The 19149-nt window shown below is 43.7% G+C and overlaps 1 long non-coding RNA gene across 1 annotated transcript in view; it reads left to right on the top strand.

Moving 5' to 3' along the window:
- Nucleotides 1-5856: 5856 nt before the first annotated feature.
- Nucleotides 5857-19149, top strand: part of LOC127024324 (uncharacterized) — a 37470-nt gene continuing 24177 nt past the window's right edge. The window contains exon 1 of the long non-coding RNA XR_007767543.1: nucleotides 5857-5905. This is a non-coding gene — a long non-coding RNA (uncharacterized LOC127024324). The remainder of the gene's footprint in view (nucleotides 5906-19149) is intronic.

The following is a 19149-nucleotide window of genomic DNA, read 5'->3' as shown; positions in this document are numbered from 1 at the left end:
CACCCCCTCCCACCCTCAGGTCAGCACTAGAGCTCATACACACACATCACGTGCTGACTGAGAAGAAACGTCCTTGCTCTTCAGTCACATCAGCTCCCTAAATTTTCTTGCCCGTCTGCAACTGTCAGGGCCCTGAGTGCACTAATAGGCCTCAATGGCCTTGACAAGTCTCACCTGGAACCTCCACCCACATCTGCTGTCTGTGGGCCCAAGAGCCCCATTTAAGCTCAGCCCAGGGCCTTCAAACCTTTCTTGAGCTATGCTTTGGACCTACACTACTCCTTGGACCTTCCATATCACTGTGGACCTGCGTAGCAATCACTGAACTGTGTATGACTCTAGTAACTGTCACTGGATGTAACCCTGACCTGCAGCTTGACTCTTCAGCTTGATCTTGGACCTACCTCATCATCATCGTAGACTTGCCTGATGATCTGGACTCTTGAAGCTGACTACCATCTTTGGGCTTGCCTTGCTTGGATATTCGTGAGGCCACTTTCCTGCTGGTCATGTTACCATGCTCTGCTGCAGGCTTCCCTGTTCCTTAGGGAGCAGCTGCTCCCTAACAGCTGCAGATGGGGCAGGAGCATGGAGCTGTGGGAAGGACGGAAAATAGGACCACCTTAGCGCAGATTAGGTTGAGCTAGGCTTTGTCTAGATGAGCAATTTGTTTTGGAGCAGTGCAGTTTTGAAGCAAATCACATGATTGCCCCTACTTACCTTGAGCAACCTTGGTAGCTTTTCTGGAGGAAGCTAAACCAGTAGCTCTGCTTGAAATTCAGTCCAAATTCCCTCTAGTTCCTGATAGAGACCAAACCAGGGTGCAGGCTGTGAGGTCCTCCAGCAGCTACCAAACATTCATGCACCACCAGAGTGTTCTCAACCACCCAGAGCTCTCATAATACTCTGAAGTGGTTCGTGGGCTATATAAAGCCCCAAGGTCCATGTGACCCTACCTATTTGCCTTCAGGTTTTTTGCAGTTCTGCTGCTCCTTCCTCATTGGTGCACTTTTCTCTTTGTTCAAAATCCATTTCTCCCTTTTTTTCCTGTCTGTTGCCCCAGAATTACTGCACTTCAAGGGCAGTGCAGTAGACACGTGCCTGTTACAGACTGCTTGAAGAGATCTTTCAGTTGGGCTACACCACCAAGCTTGTTGCTCATTTGGCCTTCTGCATCTTGGGCTCTTGGACCATCATGCAAGAGAATTGGAGCTGTAACCCTCCCCTTCTATAAGGGGGAAGGACAGATGTTCAGACACATATCATGAAAATATTAAAGATTCTTAGAACAAGCCTGTATCAATCCCAATTTCATTTCAATCTCCATTTTCATTTGGGGACATAGGGCTGTGTGTATGGGTTTTGGATGCAGATTCAAATAACTAAAAGGAACAAAGAGCTGAGATTAATTCCACAAAAACAGATCCTCACCAAGCGTCATTAAAATGATCAGATGGGAACTGAGCTTGCGTGAACCCCGGCAGTTGCTCTTTAGTGTCAGCCCTTTCACAAACAATTACAGTTTGGATGGGAAAAAACAAAGAAACAGTGTAGAACTGATAATGTGTTTTATTAACTCTTAAATGTTTAATCCTGTAAACTTTTCTGAAACCTTGTAAATGGGTAGAGCAGCCTTTGAAATATACTGTCATAAAAGGCGGACAAAAGTTCTCATGAGCTTCCCCCAGCTTGTTGTTCTGCTTGAAGGCAGGATCGTTGTTAGAAATGTTTGTCTGGCCTGTCTAAACTTTCTAGGTAGCCTCAAGTCCAAAGCTAGCCTTATATTTATGCATTTTTTCCCCTGCCATCTAACCTAAATCTTTCTGTCTGCAAATTAAGCCAATTTCATCCTTTGCATCCTCTTTGTAATGAACGTTAGCACACTGGAAGACTGTTTAGTTTTCATTTTTTCAACATTCTTCCTCCAACTTTTCCTCTCAGCAATCTCTTCTACACTTCTAATTCTTCTTGCTCTCTTTAGGATTACCTTAAATTTGTGCATATTTTTCTTAAAACATGGTATGCCAACTTGGACACAAAATCCCAGCACCAGCCAGAATGGAATAATTATTTCAGGGGTTGGTTATCCATAAAAAAACAAACCAACCAACCTCCCCCCACCGAGATTCAGCAGCAGTGAAGGTTATGTGTGTTTCTAGGCAATGTGGGTAAAAGTTTATTCCAGACCTCTCTTTTTTAGTAACTGCTTGCTTCTCATCCCCCTGTAGCCTGTTCTGTCTATCCCAGAACCTTTCTTTCTTAGATCTGATTCCCCTCTGCCTCTGTTACTTGGTAATGTGCCAGCATGGGTTATCTAAGGACATACCTTGAATTTTCACTAATGTTAAAAAGGTGCAGATTGTCTGAAGTATGACTTTTCTATGTGAAAATACAATGCTAATACTGTTTAACATTTTCATTAATGACCTGGTGAGGGGACTGAGCACAACAAATGAATACGCTTCCCAGTGGTGTCCATTGACAGGATTGAGAGGCAATGGGCACAAATTGAAATGCAGGAAATTCCATTTTAAACTTTTTCACTGTGGTGGTGGTCAAATATTGGAACAGGTTGCCCAGATAGGTCATGGAGTCTCCATCACTGGAGATATCCCAAACCCAACTGGATATGGTCCTGGAAAACTTGCTCTACCTGGTGCTACTCTGAGCGGGAGTTTTGGTCTAGACTATCTCCAGAGGTACATTCCAACTCCAATAAATCTGTGATGCTGTGATGTTACACAGGGCAGCATTGTTAATACAGCCCCAATGACACTTGCCTTTTACTGGGCTGACATATGATCAATCTGTGCTGCACTTTGAACATCAGACCCTTTCCTGAGGAACTACAGCCTAACCAATTACTCTCCAAATTTTACTGGTGCCTTTCTTCTAACATGTAACCATCTGCACTGATCTTTAATTCCTTCTTGTGGATTTTCTATCGCCCCTTCAATTTAAGGCTGTTCTGAATTCTATCCCTGTCCTCCAAACTCCACTTAAGTTGCCTTAGCTTACTGTCCATTATCCACAAATTTTGTATGTGTTCTCTGTTTTGCCCTCCAAATTGTTAATATTGAACAGTATCTGACCTTAGGACAGTGTCCTCCCTCCTCCCTTCCTTCTCCCTTGTCATCTGTGAAATGTCTTCTGATTTTAGCAGTGATAATTCATGTTGGACATGTTTTTAACTGTACTCTAGGTCACTGGTCTTTACCTGCCTGTAGGCAACTATACAAAAAAAGTTTCTCACCTGTGGGCCTTGCTTCATTTCCCATCAGTCTGTTTACATTCAGGTGGTCATCAGCAAGACGTTAACCATTAATCACAGACAGCCATATGTCTCTAAGTCATCCTATGGTAATGCTTATACCCGATGAAATGGATTTCCCACTATGAAGGGGGGAAAACCAACAAAGCTGGTTTATATGCAAGAGCAAATCCACTTGGATTCCTAAAGGCAAGCCCATGGCTTGCATCAGAAAAGACTCCAACTCCCACAGTTCTGCTTACGTGGCTGGGGTTCACAACTTGCAGAGGAACACTTCTGGGTATGTTGATGCTATGCAGAACTGTCTGTACAGCTGCAGCATCTGAGGTCCCTTGTCTTTCAACATGCTATTATGCCCTTTTCCAAACTCAAGACTTCAGAAGGCATAAGAGGGGTTTCACGTTGAAGGAGCCAGACTTTGGATCCTTGAAGCGTATGTGGGCACAGTATTTGAAATAATAGTTTTCTGACGTGCAAACCTGGAAATTTTTGTTAGAGTTGTATCACTTGGGGGATTCTCATGTGTATTGACTTAACTTTGGCCAATTAAATCTAGTGTATATTCAAGGAGGCTTATCTCTGCAGGACTTCTCTTCAGTGATTGAAGGGAGAAAGGTCCTTGAATAGGCATTTCAGGGCACTTAAGTTCATCTCTCCTCTGATGCAGACTCTGCAAGCATCTATCTGACTCTGCTGATTATAAAGCAGGGGCCTTGGAATGCTAACTCAGGTATTCAAGGTCAAGCATGGCAATGCCTACTTGACTCCTTATCTGGGGAAATGCTGCCATTTGTTACTGTCCCTTTCAGTTTAAATGATTGCTTAATGTGCCTTTTGACCTGAGGAACATCTTTTTTTTTTGCAAAATATACTAGCAAGCTCAGTGTTTGGTCAGCTGCTTCAGCAGGAATACGGAGCTCAGATGTTAGGCCAAGCAGGAATTTTTTGTTATAATGATTAGAAGACAGTAGCTGCCCTTTCATGGGGTAAGACAACTTATGTACACAAGTGAAAGGAGATCCAAACAGCCAGAGGCCTGAAGGAAAAAAGTAAGGTAAGAACCGTCTTGGCTGAGGTCACGTAGCAAGTAAGTACAGAGTCAGGATCAGCCATATCTTCTGTTGACCAGTATCCGTTGGCTACGCTGCCTTTCCAGATGCTGATCCTGCAAAACTGTACGTGCAAGCTGACTCCCAACAAATCTCCTGATAGGCTTGGTCAGGTATTTGCTGCAGGTGTCACAGCTGTTCTCTTTTTTTATTACCGGAGAGCATCAAAAAAAGCCATCTCTGGAGAAGAAATGTGGTTATTTGGGTAGCTGTGAATACTACTCACCAAGCTCAAGCAGCAGCCAGTTTGTATATAGCCGTACAGCACAGATAAACTGCATCCCACTCCACACTTGGGAAGGCGGGAAGCTGGTTCTCCTTTAGCCGGCTTGCACAGTGTTACCGAAAGCCTTTTGATTCCTGCTTTGTATGGGTTTTGGCCTCCTGCATGAACCTACCCACACTGTACAGCAAACTGGTGTTGCTCAGTGTGTCACAGGCTCACATGGTTCAAAAAGAAGTTGCTTTACAGAAAACTGGAGAGGATGGCAGGTAATTTCACTTCTCCTACCTTGTCCCTTTAAGTTTTGGAAGCTGCAAGTACCACCACAGCTGTGATGAGTAGAAGGTTCATTACCAGAGAGAGTGGGGTGGGGGGAATTCCTCTGACAGGCCAGAAAGAGATAAATCTCCATGAATTTACTGGTAAGTTAGTGCCTTTAAACTATCATATGTAAAAAGGATGCAGTTTAAATAGCAGCTAGAAAGTTATTTGTAGAACAGGAATTAGCTAGTTTCAGCAAGGATCTCTGCCCTCCCCAACGGGGCCGAGAGTGTAAAGGCTGTGACAGAATTTAATGCTTGGAAAAATAATACTGGTGTGAATCAAGCGCTGAAGCAGTGTAAGTATCCATATTTTGTCTGGAATTGTGAAAAGCCTTAAGGAAATATCAGTGATTTCTTCTTAAACTGGTGTTACAGTTCACCCAAGTTTGTACAAACAGCAGCATGCAGGTAATGCCGAAATACTGCGTGCTGCCCTGTTTTTCCTGGAAAAGATGGAAAAGTTTAGTTTTGTTCCTGGGTTAAACATGTACGTGCCAGTGTGCTAGCTCAAGTGGGGCAAACCCCCGAGCCTCTCGCAGCCTGGCTGCTGGCAGCGCACACGGCTCGGCTGGGCACCGGGAGCCAAGCTTTCCCTCAGCCGTGGCCGTGCTGGTGAAACATGGCGGCTGCGACAGCTCTGCTCTGCAAATGGCGGCAGGGTTTTGCCTTCACATGTAGTGCTACAGCCACAAGCTGAGGTCTGCCATTCAGGGCCTTTCCCCGAGCATGGCTGACACCTGGAACCTTCCCACACCTGTGTGGGGCCGGGCGGGCAGCTCTGACTGCTCCAGCCCCACAGGGGTGGGGGATTAATGCTAACGGGCTCCACTCTGCCCCCCAGGAAGCACTGCCAGATGAAGGGCATGAGGAGAGGCTGCTGGGCTCAGTCGCAGGGGCTGCTCTGCATCCCTGCGCAGCCTGGCTCTCCTGTCCCGGCTCCTGCACGACCAACGTGGAGGTGAGGCCTCAACATGCCAAGGTAAGCTAGTGGTTTTTTCCAAGCAGCATATTAATTAGGGTGTTTGAGGCCTTGGATCAACCCTAGGCTTGTGCCTGGGGAACCGGTTCTTTGGGGGAGGTGGGACGGGAAGGTTGTGGGGGTTTTGTTGTTTTGTTTTGTCTTACCTTGGCTGTGAATGACTTTCAGTGCCCTGTTTAGTCAGCTGTGTCTGATTATGTAAAGTAACCCCCTGGCTTTTCATATAACATATAAAGCTTATCACCTTTTTCCAGCCACTACAACACAGTGTGCTCATTAAAGCACCCCTCAGTCACTGAAAAAACAACCGCCTGCTTTTAGTATTAAAGATCTCCTGTATTTTGTGCCTGCACGTATCGGGCTGGTATCGGTTAAGCCCTGGGGACCGAGGTGCTGGGCAGCGTGCTCTCACTGGCAGGGTCTGGCCGTGTTGCCTATCCGCATACCTGGCTGATGGAGCAAACTTTTAATCCTGTTTTTTCCAGATGGCTCCCTCTAGTTATGTTTCAATGGCAAGGCAAAAACAGTGGAGAAAAATGGAGCGGAGTGCCTCGAAGCCCCTCTGTCATTGATTCTCCATGTTAGAACTGGGAGAAAAATAAGAGGCCTTGGCCAGTTTAACTGCTGTGGGTATTCATGGCATCTTGTTGAAGTGCTGAAGTGAGGAATAGGGGTTTTGGTGCTTTCTTTATAGTCAGTCTAGTGAGGGATGGCCCCGAGGACACTTCAGACCTCTGAAGTGAGGAGCTAGGTCTGAACTGGCTCCTAAAGAAGAAACCCCTCCTCTCATGACCACTATGTTAGTTGATGGCTAAATTCACCAATGGATTTGGGTAATGTGAATGCATCCAGTCATTCAGAACTCTGCTGATCTAACTCATTGCTCCTTGCAAGTACCAAGGCGTATTTCTTTTGCTTTGGCTTAAAAATAAAACCCTAGTGCTGTGGGGCAGCATAGGGCTCTCTATGAGCAAGTGCCAGTCAGCCCTCCCTGTGCCCCCGCCAGTGCGGGGTGGCCCCACGACAGCCCTGTTGGCTCCTCTTAGGCTGGAAAGGTGCAGAGAGGGATTTGGGAACAGCTAATGGAGACGCAGCTGAGGTTGAATCAGAGCTTCAGCTGCCTTTTGCAAAGACAAGAGCAGATGTTCCCAATAAAACTTTTGACTCCTTAGATGTGGGTGCTTGGCTGATAACAAACAGCATGAGCGGGCCCTGTGCTATTAGACAAGTAATAAAGGCTGGTGTGGATTCTCTTATGTCTAATAAGCACTTTACTTCAGTGGGGCTCTTAAGTGCATCTTCATCTTTTACCCAGCTGCCTATACTGTGAAACCCACAGGAACTTCATATCTTTGAAACCTCTCCCACTCTGTCAGGCTTGGCTGAAGTTTGCATGTGGTTATTAGAGCAGAGGACAGGCAAGCGCATGTTTTATTATTTTATATCCCCCCCAGTGTGCTTTTTAATGTGTGTGCATATATGTTGCCGCTCCTGAATCAATTTCATGTTGAATCCTCAGTTTAGTTTAATTTAACTGGCAGAGATGGGAACTTGGAGGCTTTCTTTTCTTTTTCTTCTGATTTGTTTCTGTCTACTGTTTTATGAATATTCCATTGCTCAATAATGGGAGGTGGAAAATGAAATCCCAAGATCATCTTTTAAAGGATGTTAATGACCATGAATGTAACCAATATAGTTAATAACAGTCCAGGCAGAGATGGAAGACCGTTCCCTTCTTTTGAATAAGGGCCAACATAGCTTTCTGATTATCCCTTCTAGAGAGGGATCTGGATATTAAAGGATAAGTCACGCTAAGTATTTCCTTCTTAGACTCCTTATTCATTTATGCCTACTGTTTTTGTCATCTTTAAAGGTGTTGTTTAGCCTGGTTTGAATTACTTTAAAACAAATGAGTCTTTTAAAAACCAGCTCTTGAATCCATGGAGATGTTTACTAAATCCTTTTGATTAAAGGGATGAGGTTTTTCTTCTTTAAGAAACATTCTGTAACAAAAGTAAGAATTATTCTTAATTTGAACTGTGAAAGGGAGGAATGAGGACTCCAGACTTCAGAAAGCTCTGCTTGGTGGAAGGAGTAGTGTGTATTCAGTTTTCTTGTACTTTTCTGAGTTAAACTTAGAAATTTGGAGGCTCAGCAATGAAGTACCGTGTCACAGATCCCAGCATGGAATTTCTAGGAAAAAAAAAAAGCATTGTTTCCTTTCCATAAATGAAAAAGCAGCAGAAAAAAACATTTTAACCCTGGAGCAATGAGAAGATAAGGAAGTATTGGGCAGAGAGAGAAACAAAGCCTTTTAGGCTAATGAGCCTGTTGCCTCTAGGTTTACTTCAGCTACACCTCTCTCCTTTGTCACTGTATTCTTCAGTCTCCTCCTCCAGTCTAGCTGCCTCTTAACCTCATTAATACTCTGCTTTGATGGTCTTAAGTTCTTGACAATTTATTCCAGATGTTTGCTACTTTGAGTGAAATAGATTTCCCAAATTTCCTGTTTACTCTTAATGTCTTTTGTCTTTTTCTTCTTCTTTGAAAGTGTGACAGTTTTTTTAACCTCTTAGCAATCCAAACATGTTCATTCACTGTTCCACCCCCTCTTCCTCCTAGCATCTCCTAAAGTTTGAGGTGTTTTCCTTAGAATAGACACTCCTTTTTGTTATCTTCTGTGAGGCAATCTTCACCTTTTTCACCTTCCTTAATTCTGCACACATGAAATTCTAAGCTCTAAAGTTTTTTAGGTGTGTGCTGGTGGTTTTTTTTCTATGGGCGCACACTCACGGGACAGGAAGAAAATTATGGGGAAAAAAAAATTTCCTACTTTTTGACATACTCCAGACCAAATGTTCTTCAAACATGGGTTTGCCCATGTTGCTGTTCCATCAGGTGTTTTCCATGGATGAATTACCTGGAGAGTTTTGAGTAGACGTAGTGGGCTGGCATCTCCTTGTTGAGCTGCTCAAGGTGCAAAAGTTGGGGCTGCTCTTAACGGCATTGACGCAACTCCCTACACTGTGAGTGCAGTTGGAGCAGCGTAGCTGACCTGGGAATGGCTGTGCTGTTGGAAGTTCCCGTTATAGTAGTAAAAATGTGTCCACTTTAAAGTGGTTGTATGGCTTTAATTATTCTGTTGTTTTCTTTAAAAATAAAACCAAAAACAAAATAAACCTTTAAGTGAACCAGTTCTTCAAGTACAAAAGCTGTGCCTAGACCAGGCCTTAGGCCTCAATCTTGCAAACACTTTCACAGGTGCTTAACTTTACCACTATGAGTAATCCTATTGATTTTAAATGGCACTACTCAGGCAATAAAGAGTGGATTTGTATGATCTGGGGCTTACTGTGGGGTATATCAGAAGTTGCTCTTCTGAAATTAATGATTACATGGGTGTAAGAGGAGTGTCCAGCCCAGGATTCAGTTAAAATTAATAGTACTTTTGCTTGTAGGCTTCCTTTGAAGTATTTAGCTATCTTGTCAGCTCTTTTGAGTGCTGTATCTTGAAGGCCATTCATTTTTTGACTGGTGACTTTTGTTACAATGTCCTTCAAAATAAATATTCAGGTAGTACTTGGTGTACTGCGGCTTTCTATCTCTTGGCCGATTGTAACCTTCCATTGAGGTTATTCTATGTGTCAGTGCCTTTACAATGTCATTTTCTGGTGCCCGACACTGAGTGAACTCATGCTGCAGCTTTCCAGCCTCTAGATCTCTCTTTTCTATCCAGTTGCCTATTTTCATGAAACTTGTGGCAACATGACAGCTCTGAAACTCCTGTCTCTCTATCAAATTGAGCTGAAAGCAACCAACTCATTCAAAAGTTATTAGAGATGCATGCTCATGCACACCATGATCATATATGCATTATTTCTGAAGGAAGTCAGGCAGAAAAAATAAAAAGTGATTTGATTAGAGATAGATGCATTATAATGTTTCATGAGCTTGAAAAAATGACTTTGCTGTATGGCTAGTCTTACAAATATGCTTTACTCCAACTCATCTCTTGCCCTCCCTTGACAAAAACGGGCATAAGGCTACTTTTTTGTGAAAAATATAGATGGACAAACCTTTTTGGAAGTCACAGAAGGAAAACTCCCCTCTCAGTATTTCAACAGTATAAGTAGGCTTGGCACTGGGACTGAGAGATCTGTGCCAGTTGCCGACACGGCGAGTGAGTCATTTCTGCTCAGGTGTTTGCTGGAGAAGGAAGCCTTTGAGTTCTGCTTAGTTAGAGAAATACTTAGGGGAAACAGCCCTGTTGTGTTAAAGCACCAGGAATCTGACATCATAGCCAACTCTGTCCCAGCCGGCTGTGCAGCAGATTGTTAAAGGGAAAGGGTATTTTACTCACTCCAGCCACTTTTCCCCTTTAAAAGGGCAAACCCTTGCATTTTAATTTTAAGAATTTCAAAATAGAAAAAGAAAAAAAACAAAACAAACCCAGGTACTGAGATCAAGAAGAGAACGTCCAACTTCAGCTGGAGCATGTAGAGAAGGAACGTTCAACGTGAAAGTGTTTATTCCAGACGGCTGGAGTACCTGGATGTTGCACAGCATTATGCGTTACAACTCCAACTCTCGAACTGTGACTGCTAGTTCAAACGCAGCAGTTGTGCTATGACATTTGTGTAGAAAATGTGACAGCTTTGGCTGGCAAGAACCTAAATCGCGAGTTTTGCAGAAATTGTGGCAGAATTTCCATTGAGCTCTGTGGGAGCTGGTCAGTACTGACTCCCTCAGTTGAATCGTGCTGTCTGGCAATGTGCCGCAGGATGCACTGAGGAATCAAGGGTGGGTATGTAGGACACCAGGTGAAGATTAAGAAAGCAAAAGTCTGTCACTGGCTTAATGAACTCTTGAACAAGTTGCTTTGCACTTGCTCATCTCATTCTGTTTGGATTAGTCCTGGCACTTTGTTAGGATTCTTGGCACCGTACGGGTGGGTGCTTTGCAGGAGTCCTCAAGGCCCACAGGAATTACAAGGTAGATGATGATAAGTTGCATATCCATTACTGTTTGTTTGAGCTGTGTGGAATCACCTTGTTCAAACCCAGTTTGCATGTTACGTTCACAAGATAAATATCAAAAATCCAAGCTTTGGAAATGGGTGTAGGAAAGCAGCATCGAAGCTGATGCCGTTTCTTTCCTGCTGTTAAACAGCATGTACTGCCAGTCTCATTCTCCTGCCTCTGTTTTTAGGACATCTGTGGTGCTTTGGAAGGAGATCAAGGTTACAGCTGGTTTTCCTCCCTCCTCCAGGTTGCAAGGCCAGTCTTCTGGGTGCACCCAGAAACCTTGCACTTTCCCCAATGAAAGAGATGGGGATCCTAGCTGTTGGACAGCCTGAGGGGCTGCTGCCACTGGCCTTACTCCTTCTAAGTATTGTTCTTGGGGCACTGCCACTGCTACTGCCAGAACTTGAGGCTCCAGCTCAGCTCCTGCTGATGCTATTGCTGGCTCGGATGCCTCTTTTGCAGCTTTCTGGTTAGACAGTTTTTAGCTGCAAACCTGGGGTGTGGAAGATTGGTCGCTACTTGTCTTAACTTCTTTTCTCCTCTTTCTCTGCATGAGTATAAAGGGAGGCACACTGGGTAGAAATAATGTTAACTCTGGGAATGATCCAAAAGGCATTTTTTCGATCACAGTCTTTGATTAGATTAGGACCGAGTTGTGTGTCCACATGAGGCCAAACCAATGAATTTGGGTTTGAAGGTACCAATATCCCGTGAAGAGAGCTAGTGAAACTGGAGCTCAGGACAGAAAAATGTCATTGTCAGAGCTATGCAGCTGTTCTAGATTTTTCGCTGTTAGCCTACAAAATAGTCCATCCCTTTTCCCTCTCCAAGATGCCCCTCAGGTTCTGCCTGCAAGGAATAGCATCAGCCAACATCTTCCACACAGGACCTTCCACTATCCTGTGTTGTCTGGCAAAACAACACAGTAGAATCTTTAATGAAGAAATGTTGGTTACAAAATACCCATAATGGGCATTTAAACACATTGAATTTGCTAATATTTTTCTTTATAACTCTTGTGTCTAGAAGCCCCAGCTGTGATCAGGGTCTTGTTGTGCGAGATGTTATGCAAATGCATATTTTGTACAAACAGGATGATGCAATCACTTGGAAAACTTTATAATCAAAGCAGAAAAAGGGCAAGAGGGGAAAGAAAAACACATGAAGTGGAGTGACTTCTTCAGGGTCATGTGGTAGGTCACTGGCAAAGGCAGGAATAGCAGTGGGTCTCTTGGGTCCCAGGCTGGTCCTTACCCACCATGGCATCCTGTCTCTTCTAAAACACCCGTGTGCTTTCCCAGCGCTCCCAAGCCTCTCTTAAACTCTGTCGCAGAGCTGGAATGCTAAGTGGGTTCAGCTAATTCAATTTAACCATTGTTTGTCAAGCTGCTTTCATATCCAGAGCCGTGTTGCTGGGAACTGAGCTGGATTTGTTAGGTTTCCAGAGAGGAAATGGAGCACAGCAGAACTGCCCTTAGAGCAGAGCTGGGATGCTGTACTGAACCGTGGATATGCCATCCCAAGAACAACTTGTGGTCACAAACCAGGCTACCCAGTTTTAAATTGTGTCCAACTTCTTGAGCTAGGCAACTAAATATTTCTGAAGCTTATTAAATTAACCAGTTAGACCAAGGCAATATACAAGGTATACAGGCCAAAGAAAGCATCGTGGGTGTAACTTTCTGAAGGAGAATTATAGTTGCCGCTGATCATGCTGTTACAGTAAATGTTGTGTCAGTGTTTCCATTATTGGTCTCTCTTTTCCTTTTTTTTTCCCCTTCAATGAGTTATTCTGGGGCTGCGTGAAAAGGTTTGCACCTCGTGAAAAGGTTTTCATGTGCTGCGAAATGTAACGTGAAACCACTGAATCTCTGTTACCCAAAGAATCTGCGCTGTTTGTACGGGGAAGGAGCAACCTTCAAAATCAGGATCTGAACCTGATGCTGAGCACCCAAAATTTTGGGGGAGTTCAGCTCACACTCAGTTCTCCCTACTGTGAAAAGTATTCACTTTGGTTCTTGTTTAGCATTGAAAAGATGACAAAACTTCAAGTCAGGTACAATTCTGTGGTTCAACTCTGCTGGTACAAACAGCTTTGCTGTATTTGTGATTTGTCTTGTTTTACAATTTGCGTTACATTGCCATGTAGGGACGCTGTGATTGAGGGTAAGATGCTATACAAGATGCCAGCCTTACCGCAAAGACCTTCTGTTACTGAGTAAGCTCTGCGTCTCAGCCCACACAAATGTGCAAACATGCTGTACTTGATTAATCATGTTCATTACGGTCGTATTTTCAGGCAACCAAGAACAGGGCTCCCTTATGCTGGGCACTGTGCAGCTCTGGAGAACCAGCCTTTCTTTGTTTCCTGTGTAACGTGCCAACCTGTTTCTCCAGGCCAAACCTGCTTTCTAATTCAAGTGACAAAATTAGTGAAAAACTGGTTTGCGTCTTGCTCTTCCATCCGCCTGGGCATGTTTGGGAATCCCTTAGAATGACTGAATTCAGTGGTTTAAGCTTTTTTTTTTTTTTTTTTTATTGCACACCTCCCACAATAACTCTGAAGTAGCTTCATAATGGAAATGCTGACACAACACTATCGTCTCAGCCCCAGGAGTGTGTTCCACCTTCTATTGTTTGCCTTGGCCTCTGTATATTGTATACTGCTTCAGTTTAATTGGTTAATTTAATAAACTTCTGAAGTGCTGTATCGGTTGCCTAGCTTAGCTTTTATCTACTAGCCTGATGAAGAAAGTATAAGTTTCAAAAGCTTTCCTGTATGAAGTTAATCAAATAAAAGGTATCTCCTACTGTACTTTGCATGTATGTCTTGGAAAGACTGCTTGAACTGACACATTTTTACAATTAAAGCATTTAAAAAAAAAAAAAACAACCACCCCCCCAAAAAAACAAAACCAAAAAAACCTCTAAAAATCTTTGTGTAGTTAATGTTCCAGGCCTGACCTGCCTAACTTCAGTTTCAAAAAAAAAAAAAAAAAAAAAAAGGAAATTTTAAACTTAAGGCTGTGCAATACTTCAGTAGCCACATCTGAATTATATGTTAGGCCAGACTGTACTTTAGATGGACTTTTGGGGTTGGAAAGGCAGGAGAAAAGTGGGGAAAAATATAACAAAAATGATTTGAAGGTATTATGGAAGGGAAGTCTTGCTATTCAGCCATGTGTGAGACTTGGGTGATCTGCACCGAATTTCTGGTTCTCGCTGAAGCCCCACATAACCATGAGCATATCCTTTAACACCTCTCTGCTCCATTCCCCATTTGGAGGTCTTTTGCACATTTTGTGTGTCTTGTTAATTCTGATTTTAAGATTTGGGGATTGTATGCTACAATGGGGCTTTTTATTGCATGAGCTGTAGTAATAATGAGTTGGAAAGATCGGTAGATCTCGCAGTGCACTTTCACTGCGGGTGCAGTAAAGCCTCTTTCAGGCCAGTGCAGAGGGCACTTAAGAGAGGCCCCATGTGCCACACGTGAGGGAGTATTTATCTGCGTTCAGCAGAGCCGAAAAGTGCAATGCACATGTAATATGAGTCCATCTTTATCTATTTTAATCCGCAGCTTGAGCATCCCAAGATTTAGGGGTATTCATCTATCAAGAGTGATTTAGATATACTTGATCATGCCTCAGGGCAGGGGAACAGCCTAGGTTACTTCTTGATATCCCTTCCAGCCCTGGTTTTTTATGACTCTATTAGATCTGACAACAACAGAATCATATACTTTGTTCCAAAGGATTCTTCCATTAATTAGTACTTTGTGGTGCGTAGCTCCTCTTCCCTTGAGGAGCTCTAAGAGGTTGACAAGTGCTAATTAAGTCCTACAAGAACTGGTGTGTTGGGTAATTATTATTTTACAGGTAGAGAAACTGAGGTGCAAATGTAACCCACAGGAAGTTTTGGGACAGAATCTCACTTCGATGCTTAGCATTTTAGCTACTTAAAATTCTCGCTGAGCTGTGCCTCTGGGCTGTTGTCACCAATGGAGAATAACGCTGGTGTTTCCCTCCTCCTGCCCACATCTGAGCTAGTCAAGGCTGTAACAGGCTCATCAGCCACATTTGGGCTGCATCAGCATCAGAGGGGGACTGCTAGCAAAATGAATCTGGCCTGTGTGCCAAAAATAAGTTTATTTTTTCTCTATTACCGTGCTTCCTGGACTTGCAGAATTATACTGACTTTAAAGGGGAGTTGCCCCAGAGTCCTGAATCAGGCCTTTTGTATTGGGAGGGAGGTAACCTCTTGCAGTCTACGTTGTTTCGGTATAATTTTCAATCAAACATTTGCCAGTGTAATTAGTCTGCTTGAGAGTTCTCTGGTGTGGAGCGACATGGCCAAGTGGCATTTGAGAACACTTTAAAAGGAAGTGGGCTAATTAGTTTAGCTCTGGGTCAACAGTATATCAGGAGCCATTGAGCCAGACTGGCCTCTACCTGGATTGCTGGTGTTTAAACTTCTCTTGTTTAGTCAGTGATACCTTGCTAAAGGAGGGTGTCTCTAGTGTGAACAATGAGGTGTGGCTGGAATAGTTTCTTCTGTCCTGTAGTAAGGTTATTATCCACCTGTGTATTTCAGGGTATGGTATTGTATCTGTATGACACAGGTCACATGCTAGTTTTTCCATGCTGCTTTTCCTGTGTCTTCTGTCCCCCACACCACCTGTTTGTAAGGTTAGACTTTATGTAGAATTCCAGGAAAACTTGCTGCTTCCAGAAATAATAATGTTTATCCTCCTCAATCAAATTCTGTCTGGAATATTCAGTGATTCCACTGACTTCCTTGGGTCCACGCAGACTGTGCACAGGGATCTGAATTTGATTACCTGCAGATTCTGATGAAGTGAATTTCATTCCACCATGCCAGTCCTCAAACCTCCCATTTGCAAATTATCCTGGTGAATTACCACCTTAGGTCTACGCATGCAGGCCAAGATCAATTTTACAAGAGCTTTTGCTGGCTCCGCCTGAGACACGCATTAAATATTGGCAACCCAGGAACGCAGACCTGAGAGCACAAATTCCAGGGTGGTGGTAGATTTGTGTCCTTGATGTGATGTAGAGGGGCTGGTTAGACAAGTTAAACTCTGATTTACAGCTTTCGTGTGACAGAAATTGTTGTCTTGTTGCCACTGTCCGGCTCTGTCATGCTGCTGCACATCAATTCACTCTTCCAGGGTGTGGTCTCGATTAGTGTTTGCACACTGTAATTTGTGATGTTGCTTGGTTTAACAGGACAAAATTTGCCAGTCCAAACCATGTCTTGGTGAGAGAGTGAGGTGCTTATTAAGACCAGGAGGTTTTTTTTCATGTTCACACGTGGTCTCCTGTAATCCCACAAGCCAGGGTGTAATGCAGCTTTGCACGGCAGCAGTGGCTGTGAGATAATGGGTTGGTTATAAGGAGGGCAGGAGGAAGTGGTAAGAATGAGCCCCAGAGATATTTCTTGTATAAGAATTTCTCTCTGTCTTGTTTTTTCTCCCTGACGAAGAGACTTTCTTGAGAAGCAATGAGTGGGGCTACGCGGATCAGATTTGCAAATAATCTTGTCCCAAACTGTGCTCGGCGTGCAAACGTTCCTCCGTGCTCTGTTACGCTCCTGCCAGGGTGATCACACCGTGGCTGGTCCGATCACATCTGCCATGCTGCGAAGTCTCTGTAGTAGTCTGTTTCTGGGGAATACTCCCATAGGGTTGCAAACCTTAAAGAAACCATTCATGTGGTTCTGAACATCTATAACAGTCCCTGTATTTAATGTTTCAGAAATGGGGCTTGTTTTCTTTCAAAGATAGTCACTGCAGGATGCAGAAAGGGGATGTGCATCTCCCAGCTCTTTCCAAGAAAGCAATCCCAACCTGTTCTTCTAGAGAGGTGGTGGCCAGGCAGAGAGGTAGAGAGAATCATTGGGAGCAAATAATGCCCTGTGTTTTTCTCATGGGTTCCAAGCCGAAAAGGCTTATGAATGGACATTAGCAGTCTATCCTCCCCCTCCTTGACTCATTGTGGGCCAAACCTCCTCAAACCATGTCCCGCTCTGTTGTGTATCCAAGTCTGGAGTCTGTGCCAACCAGGGGAGGCTGGATTTTATGGCTGTGCAGGACAATGGGGCTACTAAGGGAGGGTTCAATATTCAGGGGCTGCAGTTGTGAGGGGGCCCTGACTAAGCCAGAGAGCCCAGCTGAGCAGACTGGCCAGTCCCTCGCTGCTAAGAGAGCAAATCACTGAGCAGAAATGTCCCTGAGCATTGCTGAAATGGCCAATGGATCCATATCACATCCTAGCTGAGAGCTGGGCATCTTCAGCCTGAGCATTCATGTGAAATCAAAGGTGAAGCACTGGCAGGGTACAGCAACTAATCAGTCCCGGGTATCTGGAGTGGGTATGTCAAACACCCCCTCTCAATGCAACAAGCCCCTCTGAGCACGTTAGCATCCATCTGGCAGGTAATTGGCTGCCAGTTGAAGAATCAGTGATGGGATCCCTCTTCCCACATTCTTGTAAAGTGCCTACTCTAATTTTTGTGACATCCAGCTGGAGGGTCTCTGTATCTGTCATTACAGACCATTAAACTCCTTCAGACCCATCTATATATTTTAAGTAGTTTCTGACCCTTGGGTGACAGTGGCCGAGGGGAATCTGACCTTTTTTTTTTTTTTTTTAAGTTAAGGAACACTTGCTTGGGTGGAATGAGTCAAAAAGTTCCTGGCTAAGGAGGGTGCGTGTTCACAGGCTCCTGTGCTGGCAGGCTGGGCACGGGCAAAAACCACCTTCCACAGCAGCGTTGTATTACCCTGCCTTATAACCTGTCGGATTGTCCCTGATCTTACCAGCAAATGGGAGAGTTTTCTCTCCAGCAAGAATCCCTCTGGTTTCTAAGTAACAGTAGTCCCTGATACTGGTAGGCACAAATTGTCCTGGAAGAGGCAGGAAGGAGTTGAAATGCTGCAGGGAACAAAACAAGCTGAACAGTCTGCTCCAAAAAGCTGCAAGGAAAATGTTTCTTAAAAAACAAGCAAGCCCCCCAGATTCAGGAGAGGATGATGATAGTAGTGAAAGGACCAAAAAAGGGAATCTGTTCAGGTTGAATAAAATACGTTGTTTGACTCAATACATAATGCTTCCTTTCATTAAAGTGCCTGTAATCTTTTCTTGTTAATGGAAATTAATTTATTAATTTCAGTTTGAAAATGTGTAAGCACTTGCAGGCTGATGACTTTTATTTTTTCAGCTGAAGTGACAAATCCAACATAAATTTGCAATGTTTTTGCTAACCTAAATATGCCTGTTTTCTTTGGGCAGGGATAAAAGTTTCAGCTGAGAAACTCTGCCTGCTTCTAATCTGGACAACACCTTCTGCCTAAGGATACTTTCATTCATAAACAAAAAGACAAATAACTGGATGGAAATGAAACCCAGGAAGCCAGGACGTGCACTGTAAGGGCTGAGGATTTCACACAAACCAACAAAAAGTGAAATCGAAAGAAACTGAACAGCATGGTGTTGCTTAAAACTCTTTGGCCAGCCAGACGTACAGGGTTATTTTCATAGAAAGCATTAGTGATAGCATGTGTTGAATGAAGTTAGCTGTTTTGCTTAGCCTGTCGCTATGTAAGGTGTTATCATGACTTCTGTAGTGGTAGTACATCTCTGAAGTGTCCATAAAAGCAGTGAACTTCTATTAGGTTACCTGAGCTAGAGATTTGCATAAATAAAGTAGCGTGTATTTAGAAGTGCCTGGGGCAGCAGAGGATGTCGGAGACCTGACATCTCAAAGCCACCATTTCCAGGCTGTCTTCATCCTTCATCTTCTAAGCAGTGGTGAGAATGGTGTCTTGGTTGCCCAGTAACCAGTCTTCAAACTCAAAACAGGAGAGTTTTGAGCCTCTTTTTTTTGCTGAAATAAAGGGTCCTTTATTGCCTGTGTATAACCAGGGATGAAAAGGTGAAGTTTTCTTTAGTTGTAGTCAATAACAACAATGTTTTCTTCTTGCAAAAGGACAATAGGAAAAGTTTACAACACTGTCAGTGGAAGCAATTTTCTAAAAGGGGGATCTGGTCTTAGCTGTTTAAATGTTTACTTGCTGGTGCTTGATTAATAGCTAATTAGAGAAATATGATTTTATGTAGTTTCTAAATATGTGAAAGCTGGTGTCACTCAAGGATTGAGCCTGTGATTATTTACCATGTTGGAAAAAGTCCTATTGAC

This window comes from Gymnogyps californianus, chromosome 20, assembly GCF_018139145.2.
Source record: "Gymnogyps californianus isolate 813 chromosome 20, ASM1813914v2, whole genome shotgun sequence".
NCBI classification, from domain to species: Eukaryota; Metazoa; Chordata; class Aves; order Accipitriformes; family Cathartidae; genus Gymnogyps; species Gymnogyps californianus.
The sequence above is the reverse complement of the archived record's forward strand: the minus strand, read 5'-3'. Positions and strand labels throughout refer to the sequence as shown.